The 12153-nt window shown below is 44.7% G+C and overlaps 1 protein-coding gene across 2 annotated transcripts in view; it reads right to left on the reverse strand.

The window, feature by feature from the left end:
- The window catches only part of SLC23A1 (solute carrier family 23 member 1), a 580604-nt gene that overhangs the window by 375929 nt on the left and 192522 nt on the right, over window positions 1-12153 (reverse strand). The window lies entirely within an intron of this gene.

Raw genomic sequence — 12153 nt, forward strand, 5'->3', positions numbered from 1 at the left:
GTTGGCACCCTGTGGTGGGTGGCTGGCTGGTGGGCACCCTGTGGTGGGTGGCTGGCTGGCGGGCACCCTGTGGTGGGTGGCTGGCTAGCGGGCATCCTGTGGTGGGTGGCTGGCTGGCGGGCATCCTGTGGTGGGTGGCTGGTTGTCTGGCACTCTGTGGTGGGTGACTGGCTGTCTGGCACCCTGTGGTGGGTGGCTGGCTGTCTGGCACCCTGTGGTGGGTGGCTGGCTGGCACCCTGTTGTGGGTGGCTGGCTGGCACAGGGGCTGTGGGTGGTTGGCTGGTACAGGGCCTGTGGGTGAGTGGCTGGCTGTCTGGTACCCTGTGGTGGGTGGTTGGCTGTCTGGCATCCTGTGGTCTGGGTGGTTGGCTGTCTGGCATCCTGTGGTCTGGGTGGTTGGCTGTCTGGCTGTCTGGCATCCTGTGGTGGGTGGTTGGCTGTCTGGCACCCTGTGGCGCTGGCTGGTACAGGGCCTGTGGGTGGCTGGCTCGCTGGTAAAGTGCCTGTGGCTGTCTGGCTGGTACAGAGCCTGTGGTTGTGGGTGGCTGGCTGGCACCGGGCCGCTGTGGGTGGGTGTATGGCTGTGATACACTCCCACGAGACTATTCCTGACTCCAGACGAGGCTGTCCAAGGCAGGGGGGCGCCTAAGAGGGTATAACGACGTCATGGTAACTTCCAGGGCTGATTCCGATATATCAGGGAAAGTGCATATTGTTGCCTTATGAGTTTATGTGTAATCTCCATTACTGTGTTGTGATGATGAGGAGTTATGTATAAATCCCCATTAGTGACTGTATATAGATGGGTGTAAATATATATGTACGAGATATTGAGTTTTGATTTTACATTTAGTTGATATATGATTATCAATTATATGAAGTTGTGTGACTTCAGTCTGCAGGCAATAGTAACTTGATTAACAAGTCCATTTGAAATGCCAGCCCTGCTATTTGCACTAGAAAACAAACTGATATGCAGAATAGTACATTCTGTACTTAAGTTTCTGTTAGCCAGACATTACCGGGCCAGAAAATAATTGACAATCATCCATGACAGGTCATTCCTTTATCTCACCCTCTAATTCAAAGACTCAGTCTTTAGATATGCAATGAAGGTGATCATCCGTTCAGGGATGGGCAATTTGCCCAGCAGCGGACCTAGCATGATTAATCCCCCCCAGAGAGGAGGGCTATCGAGAGGCTGGGTTATGCTCAATATAGGGCGAGGAGGAAGTTGTCCAATCCTGAATGAGATACGCCCAGAGGGAGGAACAGGGCAGGACAGCTGAACCAGATCTATATTATTATAGGAAGAGGGCGAGGAATTTCCTTTTGCAAGCAGACTAGGATGAAGCTACTGGGGATGGTAAATATAGACTATATATCTCACACTTAGAATGTATACATGCTTTTTCTCTTTAGTGTTTGAATACACACGGACACGGCAGGCACCATGCCTGAAGTGAAAAGGTAACTTAACTCCATGCTCAATATGTACATGGTATTGTAAATATGGCTATTGTGGGTAATTTGTAAATATCATATACGCCAGGAGATCTGTACTAACCATGTGTTGTAAATACTGTTTAGTGTGTAATTTGTATATATTTATATATTATGTAACCCTTTCAATAAATGTGTATTGCTGATTGAACTACCTCTTTTGTGTAAAGATCTCTCAGGATCTAGATGTGTATAGGCGTATGCTACTACAATGATTGGGGTGTATGCACAGGTACACAGAACAAAAGGCAACAATATCGACCCTCATTATATTGGCCTCGCCGTTAATCGGTCATTCCCTATAATGTATTCCCTGACTGGTTTGTAGGCAGGTTGCCTACAGGTGCACTAGTTAGTTAGTGGCTGGCCCAGGCTGAGGGGAGAAAGTTATTGTATGCGCTTCAGTTCCCACGTTATTTGGATCTTGACTACCCACTGGTAATATTAATTTGGGGGGAGGGCTGGGTTTGTGGTTTGTGCAGGAACGCACATCAAGCAGGGCACGCTATGAATGCCGCAGATGAGGACTGCTTAACCTGTAGACAGGTGCAGTTTAATTTCTCAACAGCAGATGGTGCTTGGCTGCAGCGGCACTGTTGCTGGAGAGAAGTTTAGGAGGAACAAGGTTCCTTTATAATTTCCTGGGTCACTGGGGAAGCTATCCGATTGGATGCTGCTGCCCCATGTGACCAAAGCGGCCATCTTGGGTCAGACAGAGCCTATTTAAGGACCTGGCTCCCCGGTTTTGGCATGCTTTGGCATGTGGACAGAGTAGGGTGCCCCATCTGAGAGGGATAGTATCAGCAAATCAGCAAGAGGAGTAAAGTAGTTGCTTTGGGTAACCAAGGTCTAGAGCAAGTTATGAAGCAACCAGTTATTAACCACTTGCCAACCGCCGCACGACTATTTACGGTGGCGGTCAGCCCCTCACAGGTTAGGGCTACGTCGCTAGCCTGTGAGGCTCTAGGGAGCGAGCGCACGCCGCCGGAGGCGCCGGTCACGGACTCTCCCGGACCCGATGTCCGCCGGGCACTCTCGATCGTCCGTTACACTGGGAGAAAGGCAGGCGGCTAATGTAAACAAAGCCGCCTGTCATTCTTCCCTGTGTAAGAATGGTGATCAAACGGTTCTGCTATGTAGGACCGTTGATCACTGTTCTTACACATCAAGCCACAGCCAATCACAGTTAGAAACACACCCCTAGGGACACACTTAACCCCTCCCTCTCAAATAAAGTTAAATCCTTCACTGCCAGTGTCATTTTTACAGTAACAGTGCATATGTATAGCACTGATTACTGTAGTAATGTCACTGGTAACCCCAAAAATGTCAGTCAAGGGTCCGAACTGTCCGCCCCAATGTCACAGTCCCGCAAAAAAAAAAAATCGCAGATCGTGGCCATTACGCGTTAAAAAAAAAACAACAAAAATGACAAAAATCTTTCACTTTGTTAGTAAACGCAATAACTTTTGCGCAAACCAATCAAAATACGCTTTTCATGATTTTTTTTACCAAACATATGGTAAAAAAAAAATTGGCCTAAAATTTTTTAAAAAATTTTGATTTTTACATTTTTTTGGGGAATTTTATATAAAAAATGCGAAAAATATTGTTATTTTTGCAAAATTGACGCTCTTTTTTTTGTTTATAGCGCATGATCAAATATCGCACAGGTGATCAAATACCACCAAAAGAAAGCTCTGTTTGTGGGAAAAAAAGGACGTCAAATTCGTTTAGGTACAGCGTCGCACGACCGCGCAATTGTCCGTTAAAGTCACGCAGTGCCGAATCGCAAAATAGGCCCTGGTCAGGAAGGGGGTAAAATCTTCCGGGGCTTAAGTGGTTAAGCGTGGTACCTGATCAAGATAAGGAGTCCTTTGATAGGGAGGGGTTGGTGTTCTGGCTCCCTCGCTAGCGGTCCCTTTCCAGTAGCAACCGGAACCAAACCCACAGAGAGCCATTGCCTGATGACATGGGTACGGGAAGGAAGGAGTCATCAAGTGCACTTTTGAGGTCTGTGCTAGGTGCACATTCTGTTACTAGGAGTAAGGTAACAGAAGTATGCTGAACTGGTGAAGAGGGCATGTGTAGACAGGTGCAATCTACTAGGGAAGCTATCAGATTGAATGCTGCTCATGTGACTCTGATGGCCATCTTGGGTCAGGCAGAGACTATTTAAGACCCTAGCTCCCAGGCTTTTTATGTGTGGATAGTATTTCGACAGGTCACCCGTCTGTCAGGGAAAGTGATTAGCAGTAGAGAGAGGTTCCAGGAACACTCCATCTTTCCTGGAGGCTTCCCCATTTGGACTCGCGTTGGCAAGGACACATTTCGCCACTCAGACAGAGGCTCTCAGCACATCCAAGACCTTCTCTACTAAGCATCACTGTTGCATTCTGTGAGTGTTCTTTGTCAGGTGCCTTCCCTCTAGGCTTGATGTGAATTTTGTCAAACTTTAATACAAGTTCTGTTTTCTGCAATTGGAGTGCACCTCCTCACAATGGGAGGGAATATTGGCATAGATGAGCACAGAACAGAAATGGGAAATTTTCAAAAAGACTTTATGCAAACTCACTGCAAAGTATATTCAAATGGGTAATACATTTTAAAGGCTAAAAATAAAACCTATGTGGCTCACGGCCAAAGTTAAAAAAAGCTATAAATAAAAATATAAAAATGAAGGAACACGATCATTGTTTAATTGTTACAAAGAATATAACAGAATATATAAAAAGGAAATCAAGGATGCACAAATTCAAAATGAATGACAGATTGCAAAAGATAGTAGGACAAACCCCAAAATATTCTTCAAATATATTAATAGTAAAAAGGTTAGATCTGAGCATGCAGGCCCGTTTCAAAATAATCAGGAGTGGGTGACTGGGGACAAAGAAGGCAAATTTATTAAATACTTTCTTCAGCTCTGTGTATACAAAGGAGCATGGGGGAGCTCATGACCATAATAAGGATGGTATTGACACAGCCCCAAATGATCCACAATGACTCAAAAGTGATATGGTCCAGAAATATTTAGACAGAATAAGGGTGGATAAAGCGCCTGGACCAAATGGCATCCACCCACGCATCCTAAAAGAATTGAGCGCTGTAATTTTCAAAGGGAAGGCACGGCGGGGAAGGTAATATTGGGCGTATGCTATAGGCCCCCCAACCAGAGGGAGGAGGGTGAGGCGGACCTCATGTTACAGATAGGATTGGCAGCAAGGATGGGAAATGTCATTATAATGGGGGACTTTAATTATCCAGATATAGACTGGGCAGAAGGAACCGCACACTCAGCCAAGGCTCGGCAGTTCCTAAATGTTTTGCAGGACAATTTCATGGGTCAGATGGTGAATGCACCGACAAGAAGCAATGCGGTACTTGACCTACTGATTACCAACAATACAGACCTGATCACGGATATAGAAATACGGGACAACTTAGGGAACAGTGACCATAGGTCAATTGGTTTCAGTATTAATTACAGTAATAGGAAACACAAGGGTAATATAAGGACGCTGAATTTCACAAGAGCCAATTTCCCTAAACTGCGCTCGCTGCTAGAAAATATCAAATGGGATAGAACCCTGGGAACAAAGAACACGGAGGAAAAATGGGAGTGCTTCAAGAGCATACTTAACAAGGGAGTGGGCCAGTGCATTCCACAGGGAAATAAATTTAAAAGAGCAAAACTAAACCCTGGGTGGCTAAACTCCAACATTAAAATGTATATTAGAGCTAAAGAAAAGGCCTTCAAAAAATACAAGACTGAGGGGTCATTGGCAGCATTTAAGCACTACAAAGAGTGTAATAAGAAATGTAAAGATGAAATCAGGGCGGCTAAAATAGAACACGAGAGACATATAGCGGAGGAGAGCAAAAAGAACCCCAAGAAGTTCTTTAAGTATATAAACAGTAAGAAAGCCAGGCCAGAGCACATTGGCCCCATAAAAGATGATAAAGGAAAAATGGCCACTGAGGACAGAGAAAAGGCGGAAGTGTTAAATAATTTCTTTTCTTCAGTCTTCACAAAGGAATCGGGGGGCTACACGAAACCCGCTTGTAAGGCCGAACTAAATAATACACCTCAGGAAGTGCCGCCATGGCTAACAGAGGATAGACTTAGAGCTAAACTAGAGAAACTTAACATAAATAAATCCCCGGGACCGGATGGCTTGCACCCGAGGGTTCTTAATGAGCTCAGCCAGGTGATTGCCAGACCATTATTCTTGATCTTTAAGGATAGTTTACAGACGGGTATGGTGCCAGCTGATTGGAAAAAAGCCAACGTGGTACCAATATTTAAAAAGGGGCCGAGATATATCCCGGGTAACTATAGGCCGGTCAGCCTAACATCAGTAGTCTGCAAAATTTTGGAGGGGATGATAAGGGACCACATACAAGACTTTAGTAATGAAAATGGTATTATAAGTAGAAATCAGCATGGATTCATGAAAAATCGTTCGTGCCAAACCAATCTGTTAACCTTCTACGATGAAGTGAGCTGCCACCTAGATAAAGGTAAGCCTGTGGATGTGGTGTATCTGGACTTTGCAAAGGCCTTTGACACCGTTCCTCACAAACGCTTACTGTACAAACTAAGGAAGGTAGGTATGGATCATAAGGTGAGTACCTGGATAGAGACCTGGCTCCAGGGGAGAGTCCAGAGGGTGGTGATTAATGGGGAGTACTCGGATTGGGCGGGTGTGGAAAGTGGGGTCCCCCAGGGTTCTGTCCTGGGACCAATCCTGTTTAATTTATTCATAAATGATCTAGAGGAGGGGATATCTAGTACAATCTCAGTATTTGCAGATGATACTAAATTAGGCATGCCAATATCTTCTATGCAGGATGTGGAAATCTTGCAAGCAGACCTGAACAAAATAACGGGGTGGGCAACCACATGGCAGATGAGGTTTAATGTAGAAAAATGTAAAGTAATGCACTTGGGTGCCAGAAACCAGAAAGCAAGCTATTCACTAGGGGGTGAACCTCTGGGTGAGTCTAGGATGGAAAAGGACTTGGGGGTACTGGTAGACAACAGGCTTGGCAGTGGCATGCAATGCCAAGCCGCCGCAAGCAAAGCCAACAGAATACTGGGATGTATAAAAAGGGGGATTCACTCCAGAAATAAAGAGATTATTCTCCCGCTCTACAAGACTCTGGTCCGGCCACATCTGGAGTATGCTGTCCAGTTCTGGGCACCGGTCCGCAGGAAGGATGTGCTGGAACTGGAGAAAGTCCAGAGGAGGGCAACAAAAATAATTAGGGGAATGGAGGACATCGGCTATGAGGAAAGACTACAAGCACTGAACCTATTCTCTCTGGAGAAGAGACGATTGAGGGGGGATATGATATCAATGTACAAATACTGTACTGGCGACCCTAGCATAAGGAACAAACTATTCAGAGAAAGGGAATACAATAAGACACGTGGCCACTCACTAAAACTTGAGGAAAGGCGGTTTAACCTTAAAGTGCGTAAGGGGTTCTTCACTGTAAGAGCGGTAAGGATGTGGAATTCTCTTCCACAAGCAGTCGTATCAGCGGGGAGCATAGATAGTTTCAAAAAACTATTAGATGTACACCTTAAAGACCACAACATACAGGGGTACACAATGTACGGTTAAAAGCAAACACACACGCATCATGGGTTGAACTGGATGGACTTGTGTCTTTTTTCAACCTCACTAACTATGTAACTATGTAACTATGTAACTAATTTTAAAGCCTTTGTTTCTAATTTTTAGAGACTCGTTAAGGACTGGAATAGTACCACTGGATTGGCGTAGGGCCAATGTGGAGCCTAGATTTAAAAAGGGATCAAAGTCTTTGCTAAGTAACTATAGACCTGTTAGTTTAACTTCCATATCCGGGAAGATACTGAAGAGTTTAATAAAAGACCACATAGATGAGTTCTTGCTGAAAAAAAAATATTTAGGCGACATACAGCATGGATTCATGAAAGACAGAAGTTGTTAAACAAACCTGATTTCTTTTTATGAGGAGGTAAGTAAAACCTTGGACAGAGGGGTGGCTGTGGTTGTAGTATACTTGGATTTGCAAAAGCGTCTGGGATTGCAATAGGGTCTGGGATTAAAAGTAGCATTTCAGTCTTTGCAGATGACACCAAGCTTTGCAATGGAATAACTTCTTTACAGGATGTCTCCAACTTACAAGCTGACCTCAATGCACTGTTTCATTGGGCAACTATGTGGCAAATGAGGTTTAATGTTGATAAATGTAAAGTTATGCACTTGGGGGTTAAGGATATGCATGCATCATACATACTAGGCAGAGTAGAACTGGGGGTATCCATAGTGGAGAAGGATCTGGGTGTTCTGGTAGATCATAAGCTTAATGATAGCATGCAATGCCAAGCTGCGATTTCCACAGCAAGCAAAGTCCTTTCTTGTATTAATGGAGGCATGGACTCCAGAGAGAGAGAGAGATATTTTACCCCTGTACAAATCATTAGTAAGTCCTCATTTGTAATATGCAGTTCAGTATTGGGCACAAGTTCTTAAAAAGGATATCGTGCAAACTGGAGAAAGTGCAGAGAAGAGCAACCAAACTGATAAGAGGCATGGAGGAGCTCAGCTACGAGAAAAGTTCAGAGGAACTGAATTTATTCTCTCTTGAGAAGAGGAGATTAAGGGGGGATATGATCAACATATATAAATACATAAGGGGTCCATATAGTGAACTTGATGTTGAGTTGTTTACTTTAAGGTCAACACAGAGGACAAGGGGGCACTCTTTACGTCTAGAGGAAAACAGATTTTGTCTCCAAATACGGAAAGGTTTCTTGACCGTAAGAGCTGTGAAAATGTGGAATAGACTCCCTCCAGAGGTGGTTCTGGCTAACTCACTAGATTGCTTTAAAAAAGGCCTGGATTCTTTCCTAGTTGTACTTAATATAAGTGGGTACTAATATTTATAGGTAAAGTTGATCCAGGGAATATGCGAATATCTCGGGGGATCAGGAAGGAATTTTTTCCCCTGCTGTAGCAAATTAGATCATGCTTTGCTGGGGTTTTTTCGCCTTCCTATGGATCAACCTCGGGTATGGGATTGTATGGTTGAATTTTTGTAATTACTGGTTTTTTGTTGTTTTTTATTGGTTGAGCCAATGGACTTGTGTCTTTTTTCAACCTGACTAACTATGTAACTATGTAACTTGGTGGTGGTTGGCAGGATATATGGGGCGAGAGAATAGAAAGTGCTGCACACCTGTATCAGGTTCTAGCCCAGCTGATTGCAGAGCTGGCTTATTACCTCCTTGAAGGATGATGCCCACCGAATGGTGATGGCGCAGCCTGAAGTGGATTGGGCCACCCTGGAACAAGTTGTGGCGTGCCTGGAGGGTGTGTTTGGAGAAAACGTGATGGTTCCAGCGTGAGGTGGAGATTCTTTGTCCGTAGTTAGGAGGATGAGAGCCTCTCTCACTTTGCAGTAGCACTCCAGAATCTCTGGAAAGACCTGGAGAAGAATGATTTGCGTGGCTGTACTGCTATTACCACCTCAGCTCATCTACTGAGGGACTAGTTGATGGTGGTAATGAAAGCTGGTCAGTCAAGAGAGCCCTACAGGAGTGAATTAGAGCACAACCCGCCATCTCTTTTCATGATACAGTGGTGGACGTGGTTGCACGGGAACAGGAGGATGCAGAGGCAACTGTGGCAGTGACAAAAAGGTATTCCCAAAGCACTTGAAAGAGGTCTTGGTTCCTTCACCTCTCTCAACCATACACACAGCACTGAGTGTATTCGCCCTTGATGTAGCCTCCCTGAAACAAGAAATGTTCTCAATCAAATTGGATTCAGACCCTCTCACCAAGGATGAAAATCCATTATGGAGGGACTGAACTGTGACTGGCCTGAATCCAAAAGCACACCCAGGCGGCCTTTAAACAAGTGGCTCTTGGGGCAAAAGGGTGAACCCCGGGACAGTCAGCACAAGGTCCCAGCAAATCAGAGTCCATGATTGCCCCTAGTCCAGTGGTGACTGCCCTTGTTAATGAACTAGAGCTCTTAAGCCTGATTGACACCAGTTTCAAGATCACTGTCTTGGAGTATGACTTCTATGACCAGCCATTTAGGACACAAGACCAATTGGACCCCTCATGGCTATCCCTCAAGGCAGCCAATAACTTGCCTATCTTAGTAGAAGATGTCGTCTGAGTGAAGATCCAAATAAATGACCAGGTGGTGCTGACTCTTGGCCCAGGAAGTTCAGCGGTACCTAATGTCCTGGGCATGAATGTCTTTAAGGACTTGGACTTACCCTGCTTGCCAGCTGTGTGTGTTAGGGAAAAGGAAATAAGCCCAGGCACATAGTTATTTGCAGACGGAGAATATCTGTTAGCCAAACCCACAGACGGAGAAAACCTATTAGCCAAACCCATGGACAGAGAATTCCTGTTCACGACTTGCAAACGTGCATGCGCGCATGCGTATATGCGAATGCGCGTACGCACCAGCATTCACGCCCAGCACTAAGTGGCGCCAAGTGGGCTATATAAACACCTCTGCTACACTAGGACCTTGCCTTATGGTCTACAGCGTTCTGCTACCTGTTCCTAGTGTAAACTCTGTTGCCCTCCTGATCCGTCTGACCACACTTGTACTCTGCCTGAACCGACCCCTGGCTTGCTCCACGACCACGTCTCTGCTTGATTCCTCTATCTGCCTGTTTGCCGTTGCCAACTCGAGCCTGAACCTGACTACTCTGCTGCCTACTGCCCGGTTCCTGACATGCTTGCTAGTTACCGACCCAGCTTGCCTGACCCTGCTGTGTGTCCAGCCATTTTTATATCTGCTAACTGCTTCCTGCCAGCCTGCCAAGTACCTGCTGCCTGTGACCTGCCAGCCTACTAAGCATCTGCTGCCTGGGGCCAGCCAGTCTGCCAAGTACCTTCTGTTTGCCAACCACCAGCATGCCAGGTACCTGCTGCCCTGCGTCACAATCCAGCCTGCATCCAAGTGCAGGACCTCACATCTGTGGCCTTTACCATCTGAACTTCTAGGTACTAATGCAACTCAAGGATTCCGTCCCTTCTGTTTACCTTATCAGGGGTACCAGGCTGGAGGTGTAAGAGATCGCCTTCCTCTTCATGTCAGGCTCCATCTCCAGGTACGTGGCAGTGTGGTTCAACCTGATATTGGCATATGAGGCTCAACAAAGAGAAGCAAGGAAACAGTCTGAACAGGTAGGGGTTGTCCACACACCTCCCAAACAAGTTACTCCTGGCATCCCTCCAAGAGGTAGTCTGATCTGTTACAATATGAAGGCTCACAGGAAACCTCAAGGTGTCATTGTAATTGTGGAAACCCACAAAGACTTAGTGGTGCCAGTAGAGTAGCTGATCGCTCACACATTATCCAAGGTCTACAAGGGGAAGGTCCTGGTGCAGCTCATCAACCTGGGGATGGCCCCAATATCACTCCCCAACCATTCCACCCTAGCAGAGCTGCATGTGGTGCCCATCACTGTATCTGGTAGACTCAGCCCAGGGGAGAAGCCATATGTTCCCCTCTACAGGCAGCAATGGCTTCATTGGATGAGCCTCAATACCAATTATTGCTAGATCAGCTGAACATTTCCGTCCAGGACTATCCTCTGCCTCAACAATGGCTGCTTTACCAACTGCAAGAAAAACACCTACTGGCCTTTCACAAAACAGAGTGAGCCGGCGCTAGTGGGAGAAAATCTCAGAGGGGCTCAAACTACTTGAGAGTAGAATATAAAACTATTATATCAGGTCAATACAGCCAAATCCTAAAGTCAAATATATGTCTGTCTTCAAAAGAACGATATAAGATGATAATATATATAAAATCCAAATCCTAAAAGTCAATCCAAATCCTAAAACAAAATATATGTCTGTCCTAGATATAAATATTCTAAAAGAGCTGCTGCAATATGAATCCAACTTCCATTAAAATATACTATAAAATTATCACAGAAAAAAAAAAACTATCACAGAAAAAAAAAAAACTATCACAGAAAAAAAAACTGCCGGAAAATAGCATCAAGCGATAGAAATCGCAAAATCGCAATATTGCAAGATGGTTAATCCAATAATCAAACATACATAATAATCAAAAATGAATAGTGACTGATGTAATGAACAATAGTCCTGAGTATATAAGATAATAATAAATATAAAATCCGAATCCTAAAAGACAATCCAAATCCTAAAACAACGCATTGCGTCAAGGACCCTTGAGAAAGTCACGTGATCTGTGACGCAACGCGTCTGGAGGCATCAGGTTGACGTAGCCGGAAGTATCCAACGGAATCACACCGCATGAGTGCGGCTGCCTAATTGTTTCTGCTTACTGTGTCATACTGAGATTTACTGGTTGTCGCCTAATTATATGTGCACTTATGAACTCTATTTGACCACTGCACCAACTTTATTTGTAGTCACATGGACTGTTAATTTCACAGGATATATATATATATATATATATATATATATATATATATATATATATATATATAGTTTTTTCCGATCACCGCACAAGTTGTTTTTTTGCACATGGACGATTAACAGCACAAGATATATATCCATTTATTGATGGAAAGAAAAAAACTGTGCTAAATATCAAAGAAAAATAGCAGCAACTTAATATGTGACAAGC

Source organism: Pelophylax lessonae (assembly GCF_965119305.1).
Source record: "Pelophylax lessonae genome assembly, chromosome: 4".
NCBI classification, from domain to species: Eukaryota; Metazoa; Chordata; class Amphibia; order Anura; family Ranidae; genus Pelophylax; species Pelophylax lessonae.